The following is a 13,836-nucleotide window of genomic DNA, read 5'->3' as shown; positions in this document are numbered from 1 at the left end:
CGCAGGTTTTACTATGGCCTCTTTAAAGAACTGATGCTCAGAGAGGCTAAGCCATCTGCCCAGGGTTCTGCAGCCGGTACATGACAAGACTCCCCTGCTCTTAACCATGAACATTTGGTGAATTGTAGGTTCGGCTTTCATCAGCAGACACAAAGTGGAGATCTGCTACAGCACTACATTTTTAATAACTGAAATTATTAGTACAGTGATCAGTTCAGACCTGCGAGGCCCCTCTCCACTGCAGAGAGGGAGCTTGGAACTAGGAGCTGCAAACCGCTGCCCACTGTCTTGAGCCAAGATTCATTTTTACATTTTTTTAAATGCTGAACAAAATCAGAAGGAGACACCTAAAAGTCATATGAAATTCAGCTCCCGGTGCCCATAAAGGAAGTTTTACTGGAATACGGCGGGGGCCCTCCCATTCACACACCACGTGGCTGCATCCTTGCAGGAGAAACGCAAAGATCTTTCCTCTCTGGAAACCTTCCCAGAGCAGCTTGTGAGCCCCTGCCCTAGAAACTCCAGAGGCCCGAGCTCCTTATCAGCTTGGGGAGCCTCCTCTCCCTCAGCCCTGCCACCAGCATGACCCTCCTCGAGGACTGGATCCTAGAAGATTCTACACTGCTTTCCTCAGCAAACCCTGGCGCAATGCCTGATTGCTTCAGAGCAGATGGAGAGGCCACGTTTCCCAACGCTGAGAGTCGCGTCCTCACCAGGGAATGTCCCCTTCTTACAGCTGCTGGGGGCATTTATCATCAAGGTCCCCACACTGTCAGGGCTGTTCTGCTGGGTGCACCCTCCTGTGCCTTCCATCCTGGACCCAAGGATCAGATTGGCTTCCACCCTCGTGGGCTGCAGTGTAAATCCACACATGGGTCAAGAGGCAGCAGGAGCCCACAGTCATTCACAACAGAGAGGCCAGTGACCCTGACCCTCCAGTGACCCTCCAGTGGTAGATACCACCAGACATGGCAGGAAAAGTGAGAAGGGGGCCAGGCAAGGGCTGTCCCCACTGAGCTGTCTGGTTCCCTTGTGGAGAGGTTAGGCACTTCCCCATCTGAGAAGTCCAGGCTTGGGGGCCAGCAGGGTGGGCCTTCCCTAAGACTTGGGGCTTCTCACTGCCCTTCATGACCTTTCACGCCTGTTCGGATGATGGAGCTGGATGCCCATGGACACTGACGTCCACAGGCTTACACGGCAAGTGTCTCCAGGAAAGAACCTGGGAGAGGAACAGGAGCCTTCGGGCTGCCTGTGGTCCACGCAAGGCGGAGCAGGGGGCAGATGCAGCCTAAGTGGGGGAGAATCCAGCTGTGCTGTTCCTGCGGCCAGCCCCAGCCCAGTAGACTCAGAGGGGGACCTTTGTTGTGCCCCAGCCACACCCCCTGCTCCCCATGGCTCTCTGCCAGGGCTGACAGTCCTGGGGCATTTGGTGATCCTATGAGGCAGGAAGCCCAAGGGCAGTGTCCCTCTGATTGGTCAGGGTGTTGCACCTGAAAGCCCTTAGATGTCATCTAGCTCTGTCAAATTTGGGCCACTTGTCTATCATGGTCATGATTTTGGCCACATCCACACGATTTTTTTCTGATTAGTTTTTAAAATTAGAACCCATCTAAATTTATTTTTAAAGGAGATTTAAAAAAAACTCTACCTTTAATAGAAAACCAGGGCCAGTATCAATTGCTGTATACAGAACATCATAAGAAATACATATGAATATAAGCAATGCTTATTTGACTGTATCTGGATACCATTGCAGGTTTGTACCCAGGCCTGCTCTTTTGTACAGAGCCAGAGATGGGCAAATGTTCCGATTGTTAAAAACAGGTTGGCACCTCACTGAGACGTTCTCCTAGGCCGGATCCCGTGGTTCTCAATTATCCCTGTGCATCTGAATCACCTGGGGAGCTTTTAATAGATAGAGGTAAGTGGCCCCACTGCCCAAGACTTCTAACTCAATTGGTCCCCAGGGGAGCCCAGGTGATGATGAGAACATCCTACAATCAGAGGGATCAAAAGAAAAAGGTAAAAGGAGCAGGGAGATGCCACAGTCTGGCTGGGCACACAATCACGAGCCACCACACAGCTTGTAGATTCAAACAGCAACTCTTTATTCCCGAACTCACACCAGCCGTCTACAATCACGTTCTGGGGAAATCCACTTTCTCTGCCCAAAATCCACCTCCACTGGGCTTCTGTCTCCCAAAAAATACTGTCTGAATCCAGTGAGAACTCAAGGGGAACTCAGGCAGCAGGATACGCCCTATTCCCAGGAGGAATAATCTTAAACCTGGAACGCCCTAAACCCAATTATCCTAAACCGGGAACACCCTAATCCGCCCTGGTCCTTGAGCAAGGTCACCTATATTCAATGTCACTGCAAAATGTCCTATTTCCACGAGTCCTTCCACTAAGCAACATGGGGTACGCTGGCAAGGAAATTGTCATACCTACTTGGCTAATGGCTCCCAGCAGGGAGATATAAGAGGGTGACGGTCATTTTGTCATTCTGTGCCCTGAGTTTATGCCACTAAATTCACCATGTCAGTCATTATTGGCCCCGGTCCCACACTGTCAGAATTCTGGCCAGACCTAAGCCCTACACAGTATGGAGGAGGACCCTGAAGCTCAGGGCTGGGAATTCGACAGCAGTTACGAGTATGCTGATATTGCCCCCTGACCACCACGGCCACCAAAGTTAATTTTATAAAAGAAAAAGTTGCTTTGGCCTTTTGGGGTGGCTGGTGCCCTGGGAAGCAATGAGAGAGAGTGGTATGTGGTCCACACGCGTACCCCTCAGGGGGTGCTGTCTGTCCACATGGGTAAGCGCTTGGCTAAGACTTGGGGCTTCAGAGCAGACGGAGAGGCCACATTTGGCTGGGTCAACTCCTGCCCATCGTGCCCCCCTGACTGCCAGGGCACCAGCCTGGAGGCCAAGAGCACTGGAATCCAGGGCTGATTCACCAGCAGCTACTCCAGATCCAACTGGCTACAGGCGCTGGGGCAGGAGCAGGAAGAAGTGCTGGGCACCCTCCAAGTGACCCAGATTACCCACAGTCACCTCCCGAGCTCAGGAGCACCCAGAGGAGTGTCCTGAGAGGCGCCACTGGGGATTTCAGACCTGTTATCTTATTTGGTGTGGCCAGCCTGCTGACAGGTAGTTAGCCAGGCCCAGGGAGGATATGTGACAGCCAGGATCACACTGTGGAACCAGGGTCCCTGCCCAGGTCTGCTGATTCCACCTGAGGCCGGGAAGCAGAAGGAAACAGACAAAGTACAAAGTCTAGCTGACCTTCGCCTGGGAAGGGGGTGGGGCAAGCGACGCCTTGCTCTGCTGGGTCCCCTGACAGCTAGGCCGAGCCGAGCCTCCAAGGTGGTACAGTCCACAGCACGCCCAACAGACCCCACAGGTGACAGGTGGAGCCCCAACCCTCCCCCACTCCACAGAGACAGGAGTTGAGGCCTGCAGAACTGTGTCCTTGAGCAGAGTTAAAGGTCTTTCCAGGCTGGGGACAGTGGCATGCACCTACAGACACAGCTATTCGAGAGAGCGAGGCAGGAGGATCACTTGAGCCTCTGGGTGATATAGTCCGAGCACATCTCAAAAATGAAAAGTGTTAAAGGAACTTTCCTGATGCCCTGCCAACCCTCTGAGTGTCCCTCTGTGCAGGCCATTGGCAACTCTGAGGGGACTGTTTAAAGCACCCCTCACCCCCAGACTCCTCCCACAGGGCAGGGACCTGTCCTGGCATCTTCCTCACTGCGTCCCTCTTGGCCAGCATCAGCCCACTGAAGGAACCCACTGGCCAGGACATGTGGGTTATAGGGCGGAAGGGCCAGATCCCAGCCCAAACTCGTGCCTTTCTGGCTCCCAAACCGAATCTGGCTCCAGCGATGGGCAGCATGACTAACCCTCTGCTTCCTGTAGGGGACAAACACCGGAACTCATGGGCCATCCCCTCACCTCCTCAGAGGAGCAGAGCCGAGCCCGAGTGCCTGGCCTGGACCCCCACCTCCCGGCGGTTTAACCAACAGGAAAGCAGGGACAGGAGGAACCACAAGACGGATCTTTCAAAAAAGCCGTTTTCTAAAATTACTTCTGAGCAAAATTGAATTCAAAACTCACAAACAGAGAAATAGGCGAATTCTGTGAGCCAGGCCGGCTGGCCACCCAGGGCTGGAGGAGGGGCGGTTTAACCTGGCAAGCCCCGCTGGTCCACGTGCCACCTACAACCGCAGCCTGTGGTCATCGTTGCTGTGCAGTTAGATGGAGTCCCCTGGGAGAAGAGGGTGTGGCAGAGGAGACAGGGCGGGGTGCCCAGGGGGCCCTGGCTCTGGCATTCCCAGGCCCCAGCGACAGGGCCATGCAGAAAGGGTTTCCTTGGAGGCAGGGCCTGGCAATGTAGAGCCACGGGGGAGGCTGAGTCCTAGGTCTGCTCGCCAGCTCCGCCCTGGCACGGGCAGCCAAGGGGTCTGGGGGCCACCTGCCCAATTCAACGCCCAGCTGCACGGCTCCCTGAGGGCACTGGGCTCCAGGATCAATGCCAGAGAATCAGGGGAGGAATCTTGGATGCACCAGCCCATCCCCTCCCTCATTCAATCCGTAAACACAGTGGGCGCCCTTCCCCCCCTCCCCCGCACCCCCAGGTTCTGCGTCCACGGGTTCAATCAGATGCACACAGAAAACATTCAGGGGGGAAATACTGCATCTGTCCTGAATGCGTACAGACTTCTAAAAAAAAATCACTATTCTTTAAACAATATGTTCTAACACTATTTACATAGCACTTTATTGTACTGGGTATTATAAATAATCGGACAGTGATTTAAAGTATACAGGCAGATGTGTGTAGGTCACATGACATCATATTTGACATTAGGGATTTGAGAAGCATGGATTGCGTATCCATGAGGGTGTGTTGGTGGTGGTGGTGGTGGTGGGGGGTGTTCCTAGTACCAATCCCTGGAGGGACAACTGAATGGTTGAGTAGCTGCACTGGCTGGGGTTGAGACAGACCAAGTCCCTGCCCTAAGGCATGAGTGTTGTAGTAGAAGAGATAAATGACAAGCTCAACTGCAAATCAGTAACTTGCATAATTTCCAATAGTGGCAAGTGCTAGGGACACAAACAACAACCAACAAATGAAACACCAAAAAACCGGGGAGACCGGATGGCAGCCACAAGGGTGGGACACGTGCCACTGTGTGGGCAGAAAGGTCCCTCTCCAGCAGGGCAGTGCGCTCAGATCTCAAGGGAGAGGGGAGCGGCCACAGGGCCCAAGGGAGGCCCTCCTCAGGCAGAGAGGACGGCTGCGGGGAAGATGAGTGAGTGCAGGACAGATTCAGGGGACAGGGCCAGCCCCCAGAGCCCAGGAAGCCAGCAAGCTCCCCAGGAGGACTCCCTGACAAGGACCACACAGGGAGATGACAGGTCTTGACTCCAGGGCTCCCTTTCTTCCTCTGTGTCCTGAGCCTGTCTTGGGTCTGCCTCCTCCTATGGAGCTGAGAGCATCTGCTCCAAGAGTTTTTCAGGTCCCAGTTAAAGGGGAAAGTCTGATGATTTAATATTAATAGTCGTCATAACTGCTTCCGATTGGGCTGTGAGGACAAATGGGCGGACACAGGCCAGCGGGGAATCAGATTTGAAAACCGTTGGTTAATGGCCACGGTAAAGTGCAAAACAGGAACCAAAAAAAGAAAACTGCCAATCCTGTGGAAGCTTCTAGGGGGAGGCGCTGTCTAGCCCAGTGTTAATGGGGAGGAGCGAGGGAAGGACATTGGTGGAGACACGGGCTTGTGCACAGGCTGAGGTGAGAAAGGTTAGGATGAGGTTGGGGTTTCAGGGGACCCAGAGGTAGCCCAGGGACTTGAGACCGCATCTTCAGGGCAAGGTAGATATTCAGAATTGCCCACATAATCTGGCCCCTCCTGGGGTGGGTGGACAGATGGCAGGGGCCAGACTCAGGTCCCCAGCACCTACTTCCGGGCTATAAAGTGAGAAAACAGCTGGATTTGAAGGAGCCTTGGAGACCTAACTTCAGCCTTCCAATTTCTAGAGCAGGAACTTGAGACCGGCCCAGGTGAAGGTCAGGTGCCTCTCCTCCCATCAGGAAAGAGTCCACCCAGTGAGTCAAGCTGCTGCGTTACTGCAGCAAGTGTCACTTGGGAGGGGCTCAGCCCTTTCCACATCTCAACTAAAACTCTCAGCTTCATTAGAGTCCGGCCACCCTCGGCTTGGTGATGACCAAGTGGCCTGAGCCAAAACCAGCCTCCACTTTCAGTACCAGCCAGGATGTCACACCAACACTTACAAAAGGGACCAGGGGAAGGCATAAGGGGAAGAGCGCTGGCCTGGGAGTCACAGGGTCTCGTCTGCACCCTGAGGCACTGGCAAGACACCCCGTGGGTCAGGTCTGCTGCGGAGACTGTAGAGGTGTAGACTCGGACAAGGTCTCTCTGAGGGCCATTGTCACTCTCCACTGCAGTGTCCACCTTTAGATGCAGGCTGAGCATGCCTAATCTGAAAATCTGTAATCTTCCAAAATCCAAAATTTTATGAGCACTGATGCTATGCTACAAATGAAAAATTCCACACCTGAACCTCTGTGATGGTTGCAGCCAGGACGGACACACAGAAAGCGTTGCATAAAATTACTTGCAGCCTCTGTGTACAAGGTGTCTAGGAAACACAGTGACTTTCCTGTTTAGGCTCAGGTCCCGTCCTCAACTACCTCACTACTGCATGCATCCTACTCCCCAACTGAAAAAAACCCAAATCCAAAACACTTCTGGTCCCAAGCATTTTGGATATGGGATACTCAACCTGTCCTTGAACACCCACACACCATCACTCTGGGCTCATAAATTAAAGATTTGTTTCCAAGTCTCCAAAAGCTACCTCACCCTTACCTTTGATTACAGGTGGAACGCACCTGTAATCCCAGTGACTCAGGAGACTTAGGCAAGAGGATGGCAAGTTCAAAGCCAGCCTCTGCAACTTAGGGAGGTCCTAAACAACTTAGTGAGACCCTGTCTCAAAAGGAAAAACATTGCACACACCCTGTAGCTCTTCTCTGATTTTTTAAAATTAAAATGATGAAATTAACCAAGCCTGGTGGTGCACACCTATAATCCCAGCAGCTTCGAAGTCTCAGACAGAAGGATAGCAAGTTTGAAGCCAGCCTCAGCAATTTAGGGAGGCCCTCAACAACTTATGAGACTGGGTCTCAAAATAAAAAACTAAATTAAATTAAAAAGCTGGGGGTGTGGCTCGTGGTAAAATATCCCTGGGTTCAATGCCAGTACCAAAAAAAAAAAAAAAAGATGCAATCAGTTTAACCTCAGATATGCCACCCATCTCTGTCCGCCTGCCCTTGGGAGGAGCCTTGTGACCCAGGAATCACACTGGTGTAGTAGGTGGTGTCTGCATGAGAGTCATCCACAGGTGTGGCCAACCAGAGCGACTGTCCTCCCTACTGATATGCCCCTGTTGACCTTGGCCGGAACACTACTCTTGGTTGTTAAACCAGCAGCCTGGTCCATGTGACCTGGGACTCCTCCCAGCTCAAACATTACAGTGTTTTATGATTCAGAAGAATAAATCATTAGGCCAGGACTTTAAAAAACATCCTGCTGATGATCGGAGGTCCTGAGCTGTGGGTGTCATCCTCTTGAGTGGCTTCTGAATGGGGAGATGATGCTCCCGGTGAAGGGAACACGTGTCATCCAACACATAGATGTGTATTTTCAAAATCCAGCCAGATTAACATTTGAGTATAATGAACGAGCTTGATTTTCTATGAGATTTTTTGAAAATGTCCCATCTTTCAATTTTACATGTTTTATGTGACATTTGAGATGCATAATGGAATATGTGTGTGCATCTCCTGATTGTGATTGATGAAGCCCAGAACTACTTAACAATAACCTTGATGAATCCTGCACTGGACGAAGAACAGGTCTCACCGAGCTCACCACAGGTGTCCCTATCCTTCACCAGGACAGACACGGTCCTTCACCAGGACAGACACGCTGATTTTACATTAACATTCCTTCACCTTTTGCATTTATAAACTGCTTACATTTGTAAAACAGAATCTCTGTTGGAATGATATATGCACTTAACAAATGATACAAAAGTGACTTCCCTGGTCACAGCCACCACCTTCCCAATCCTCTCATTCCTCCCCTCACCCCCTGGTGATATTTGACTTTTATTTAAGGTAATCTCGGTTTTGCTTTTTGTCATCCCTTACTTCTCATTGTGATGAGTCATAGGAGAGGTACAGAGGGCATGTGTGTGGTGTGACTACACGCTTGTGGAACGCACATGAACAGAAATACCACCAAAGAGCCGGGTGTGGTGGCTCACACCTGTAATTCCAGCAGCTCGGGAGGAGGCTGAGGCAGGAGGATCGAGAGTTCAAAGCCAGCCTCAGCAACTTAGTGAGCCCTAAGCAACTCAGTGAGACCCTGTCTCTGAATAAAATACAAAAAAGGGCTGGGGATGGGGCTCAGTGGGTAAGCACCCCTGAGTTCAACCTGGTACTGAAAAAAAAATCACCAAAGGAATCTACAAGCAGAGCTTAGAGACTTCTTTACTTACAAGTCTTCTTGAGAGAGTTGCTCTTACAGAGCGTGCTTGATAGTCACCCAGATAACTCAGTGCCATGGGTATGGCCACTCCAGGTTTTCAATCTCTGCTGGGACTTTCAAAGCCTTTAAGGGTTCTCTATGCCGAAGCCACAGCCAGGAAATCAGGCATGGTGTGATCCAGGCTGTTACCATTACCGTGGGAGGGTTGGTTGTACTAGAAGCCATAGCTTCTATTCTGGGTCTGCCCCACCATGCAGGGCACTCTGCTGCCTGTTGTCTCATCATCCTCTTAGCAATCCTCAGAGTGTGTTGTCACTACTTTAGAGAGGACAACAGCAAGGACTTGTCTCCATCTGCTACCTGGCTGCTCAGACGCAGGCGTCGTCACTGAGTCCAGAGGCTGAGGTTCCTTGGGGTGGGAAAGTGGGAGGCTGGGAGACACCCCCCAGACTTTTGCTGTAGTTGTGTTCTGGTGATTATCCCTACTAATGAGTTATGTCCCCAGTCCTCTTTATTTTTATTTATTTATTTATTTTGACGGGGTCTCTCTATGTTGCCCAGGCTGCCCTCAAACTTGCCATCCTCCTGCCTCAGCCCCCTGAGTGTGCCATCAGAGGTGTGGGCCACCATACTTGGGCTACTTTCCTGACGTCTGTCTTTTTCTCCTGACATCCTGTCTTGGTTCCCCAAAAACTTACAGATGTTTCAGGTGGGGGGAAATGACTTGGGGTCCTGCCTGGTTAGTACCTACTGTCCCAGTGATTCACATTCAACAATGTCCTCACATTATCTAAGAGAGGCTTGAGATAGGATGAAGAGTATCAAGTCAAAGGCCCTGAGTTCAAATCCTGGCCCCGCCACACGGTGCCACTGAATATTCTCTAACAATGGGCCAGGGGTGGCATCCTGGTCTACTTCCAGGACCACAGGACATGGGGGATGAGAAATGCTTCCTGAGACCCACAGACACATCCAAATCCCTCTGGAGTCCCCTCTCCAGTCTCTCTTCCTCTGGAGACCAGCTTTCAATGTTGGAGGACCCTGAGGGAGGGGACCCAGGACCACCCCCATTTAACAGACAAGGAGAAATCCATCAGAGCAGAGGGGAGCCCAGATATCCTGACCAGAGCCCAACACCCTCCCTGTGACAGCCGTTGCCTGTGCTGGGTCTGCCTGGCACCCCGACGTAGGTTCGAGGCTGTGCTGTATGTGGGGGAGGACACTGAGCTCTGAAAGTTGGAACAGTGTTCCAAGGTCACCTAGCTGGGAAATGGTCAAGGCAGGACTGGCCCTGATAATCTGACTGGGCTGTCTCATTCCCAGCAGCTGGAAACACAGCCCTGACTGCCCTCTGGGCTCCCAGGCTCCTGGGGTCCTTCAGAGGTCATGCTGGGCCTCGCAGAGCAGCCAGGATCCCCCACTGCCCCAGCCCCAGGTTTCTGCATCATAAGGCAAAGGTGGCCCCAGGCATGGCCAGGTCCACAGCTGCCTGAGACAGGGAGAGCGGTCAGGCTGGAGGCTAGTTCTCATGGAGACAGAGGAAACGCAAACACACCCTGGGGGTCCCTGCAGCACCAGGTGCCAGCTGGCTCCAGAGGCAGACCCCAAGCCTGGATTCTCATGGCTCCCTTCAGTGCCACCAGCCAATCCTCAGGATGCCCAGCAAGCCATGAGTTCCAGAAATAAGGCTCCCAGCCCACTGCCTGATCGCCACCCCCAGAGGGGCCTCTCTGGTAGAAAACAAGGGCTGAGGCCAGCAGGCCTGGCACAGCTGTGACTGTCGGCAGGCCCAGTGTCCTGCCTGAGGAATGCGAAAGCCCACATGTGCTGGAGTGTCCCGCTAGGGCACAGTTAACAGGAAACGGAGCAAAACAGCCTGATGGCACAGATGCACCGCTCCTGACTCCCCGCTCGCTCCTAACTCCTGTGAGCTCTTGGCTGCCCCAGCTGTGCAGGAGGCAAGGCCCAGCCTTTCAAGACGGCCAGGTCCTATCCCAGGCTGTGTGGCTTCCAGTAAATCACTCTCCTTCTCTGGGCCTGTTTCCTCTTGGTGGATGAAGGAGGCTGTCAGCCAAGCTCAAGTCACTTTCCCCACCACCTCACTCACGTGGGATGGGACATGCCCCCTCAACATATAGCAGCCCTCAGCTAAAGGAGACTCCCCATTTCTAAAAGGACCTTAACTTTGCGGAATTGAAAGAAAACACCAAGGATCTGGGAAAGGGTCCCAGGCCTGCCTTAGGTCACAGCTTCAGGACTACTGCGATAAAATGACAATAGCCATTATCACCCACCCCAAACTGGATGCCCCTGGCTTCCGGTTTTAAGGCAGAGGTCAGGTGGGCCACCAAGAATGCTGCTCTGGGTTGACGACCAGGCCAAATCAACTGTCAGGGGTCCAGATCTGAGGGCCCCAAGGGAAATCAACATCCACCTGGAGCTCCCTCAAGTCCTGCCAGCGGTCTTTGGCCTTGCTACCCTTCCCTTAGAGAGATGGGAAGGAGGCTCAGGAAGGCTGAGCCACTTGCCTAAGGCTTCACAGCAAAGAGGTGTGTGAAGGAAAACCAGCCCGCGGGTGGGACTCCCCCTCCGCACCGCCCCCTTGGCTTTCAGGCTCTACCGGGCGGCGAGCTCCAGGTCGCCAGAAGCGGGTATCCCAGCTCGTGTTTACTGCCAATGCCAGGGACGCGCCGCCTGAGCCGCGGTGACAGGTCCGCTGGCCCTAGGAGTGGCAGAGCGGAGACACGAGGAGGCGCCGGGCCCTGGGGACGCGCGGCCCGGGGCGTCAGGGCTTCTTGGGGCCGAACCCCAGGAGTGGAGACGGAGGCAGGGGATTTCGCCGCCGGCCGGGACCGCACGGTTTAACTAGAAACCCCGCCCGCCCGCAGCTGTCACCGCGGGCCTCCGCCCCCGCGCCGGCGCGCCTCCCCGGGTCCCCGACTTCGGCGACGCGATCCCTGGAGCCGCGCCAGGGACCGGCTGCGGGCTGAGCCCGACCCTCCCCGCCCGGCCTCCCGGCCCCGCGCCACTTACCGGGCTGGAGCGAGCAGGAGCGGCGCGGCGGGCAGCTGGGCCACCTCCTCCCTGCAGCCTGCGTCCCGGGCGGCTGCGGGGCGGGGCGGGGCGGGGCCGGGACACCGCGACCGCCCCGCCCGCCGGGACCCGCCACCCGCGAGCCCAGGGGACACTCCCAGCGCGGCGCGCACTCTGCGCCCAGCCCAGTCGGCCAGCTCGCCGTCCCTGTCGCAGACCCAGGGCAGGGAACACTGTCCACGTGGACCTAGAGTGGCGCCCAGGTCCCGGGTCCCCCCCCCCCGCCGGGGCTCATTCTAGGGTGTGGGGCGGGGCCGCCTTCCCGGGGAAAGTGGGTCCTGGGGAGGGGGTTCCTGGCGGCCAGACCTGGGGAGGAATTCGGGGGCGGCAGGTTTTGCTGTCACTGAGCCCAGCCCGGGGTCGGTCAGGGGCATCCCGCCCAGAGGCGCGAAATTCAAGGAGGAAGTGACACCGTCCTCCAGTCTGACGCGGGAGGGGGCAACGCCCCTCGTCCCACCCCGCAGTCCCCGAGCCACAGGAATGTGAATCCCACCCACCGTGCGAACCTCCCCCAGATCCGAGGTCAAGAATGAGCCTCCCTCTCCCTCGTCCCCTCCTCCGCCCGCCCCAGCTCGGCGGGCAGACGCCGCCTCCAGCCTTTTCCCGGCTCTAGCGACTGGGTCCCTCAACTGGGCATCCGAACGCGGAAACCTTCCTGCGTCGGCCTCGCCGCGCGACAGGAGTTTGGCCCCGGACCTGGCCCCCGCCCCGCCCCGCCTCCGCCGCTGTCCCCGACGCTCCCGCCCAGCCAACCGCACTTTGAACAGACCGGGGACTCCAGCCCTCATCTTCTGCCAAGAAATCACAGATTTGCGAGATGGGTCCCGCCTCCTCTGGACGGGATGAGAGCGTCAGTCGGTGGCTGGCCCACTCCAGAGATGAGGAGGAGGCCGAGGAGTTGACTGGCCCCAGTCCAATGCTTCCAGGAGGTGTTTGTTTTAAGCAGCGCTGGCAGAATAAATCAATGTAAAAGTTAGCGTTCTACAAGATTAAATTGTCAGACCGGCCCGGATAGTAATGAAGCATGTGTCTTTTCTGGATTAAGGGAGAGGTAGAGGAATTAGCCAAAACCCGGTTTTAACACCTCGGTGGACCCAGCCTGAACTGGAATGCAAGGCGTCAGGTGCGCCTGGAGCCGGATCCCACTTATTATTAAGCCATAATTATTTTAAGCATCAGGTGAAGATGCGAACAAAGGGCCTCTCCTGCTCTGTGTCCGACTGGTTCCCAATTATCACTCTGACTCCATCAGAGGTGATGGCCCAGGCCCTGCGGTTACCACAACCTACTGAAGGCGTGGGCAGTAATGAGCGAGTCTTGCAATCCTTGCATTTGGGTAATGCTCTTTGCTAGTTGGAAAGCTTTTAATGTAGTGTGTATGTTCAGATATGTAACAACAGATTCTACTATTACCTATCATTATAATGTACTAATAAAAATAGAGAGGGCTTTGAATGCATCTCCTTGTTAAATCCCTGCAAAGAACCTCCAGGTAGTTAGGCAAAGTTTAATTGGTTTTATCTTAGAGGGAAACCGAGGCACGGAGAGGTCAGGTGACTTGCACAAGGACAGAGCTGGCCCTGCCAATGCCTCTGGAGGGTGGAGAATCCACTAGGGAAGTCATTGTCCGGCAGTTAGAGCTCAGAGTCTGTACCAAATTGCCCCAATTTGCAATGTTGGCTGATTACTCATCCTTGGTTTCCTCTTCTGTAAAAAGGATCTAAAACAAGAACCTATCTGGTATGGTTTTGTGTCTGCTGTGTGAGCACCTGCCTCGTGGGCGCTGTGGCATCATGGTTCTGGGCAGGTCTGATCACTACAGTCTCTGCATACAGCCATTTAGTCTTTCTTCAGGTGTCTCCTGGGGTTGACTCTGTGCCAGTCTCTGGGGATTCAGAGAGGAATGAGACATAGATTACTATTCCCAGGGAAGTCAATGTGCAAAAGTGCTGTGTCCCAGACAGAGTGGCAGGGTACACAGTGCCAACAGTCCCTTTCACAGCTAAGGTGACAGGGAACACCCGATTCAGAGCAGTGGGGAGACTCAGATTTCAGGCCCAGCTTTTGCTGTTGCTTAATTGAGTGAATCTTGGCGAGCCGTGCAAGCTCTTGGATCACTGGGTTTATTATCTGTTAGAGGGGATAGCAGTA

General features: G+C 54.1%; 1 protein-coding gene across 1 annotated transcript in view; it reads right to left on the bottom strand.

Annotated features, from left to right (window-relative positions):
- Syne3 (spectrin repeat containing nuclear envelope family member 3) overlaps positions 1-11,737 on the bottom strand; it is an 89,505-nt gene extending 77,768 nt beyond the window's left edge. Inside the window, exon 1 of the mRNA XM_046440532.2 lies at positions 11,626-11,737. The gene's annotated coding sequence lies outside the window, so the exon portion shown is untranslated. The remainder of the gene's footprint in view (positions 1-11,625) is intronic.
- Positions 11,738-13,836: the final 2,099 nt, after the last annotated feature.

This window comes from Marmota monax, unplaced genomic scaffold, assembly GCF_021218885.2.
Source record: "Marmota monax isolate L192 unplaced genomic scaffold, Marmota_monax_Labrador192_F-V1.1 WCK01_AAM20220418_F8-fsc00017, whole genome shotgun sequence".
NCBI classification, from domain to species: domain Eukaryota; kingdom Metazoa; phylum Chordata; class Mammalia; order Rodentia; family Sciuridae; genus Marmota; species Marmota monax.
The sequence above is the reverse complement of the archived record's forward strand: the minus strand, read 5'-3'. Positions and strand labels throughout refer to the sequence as shown.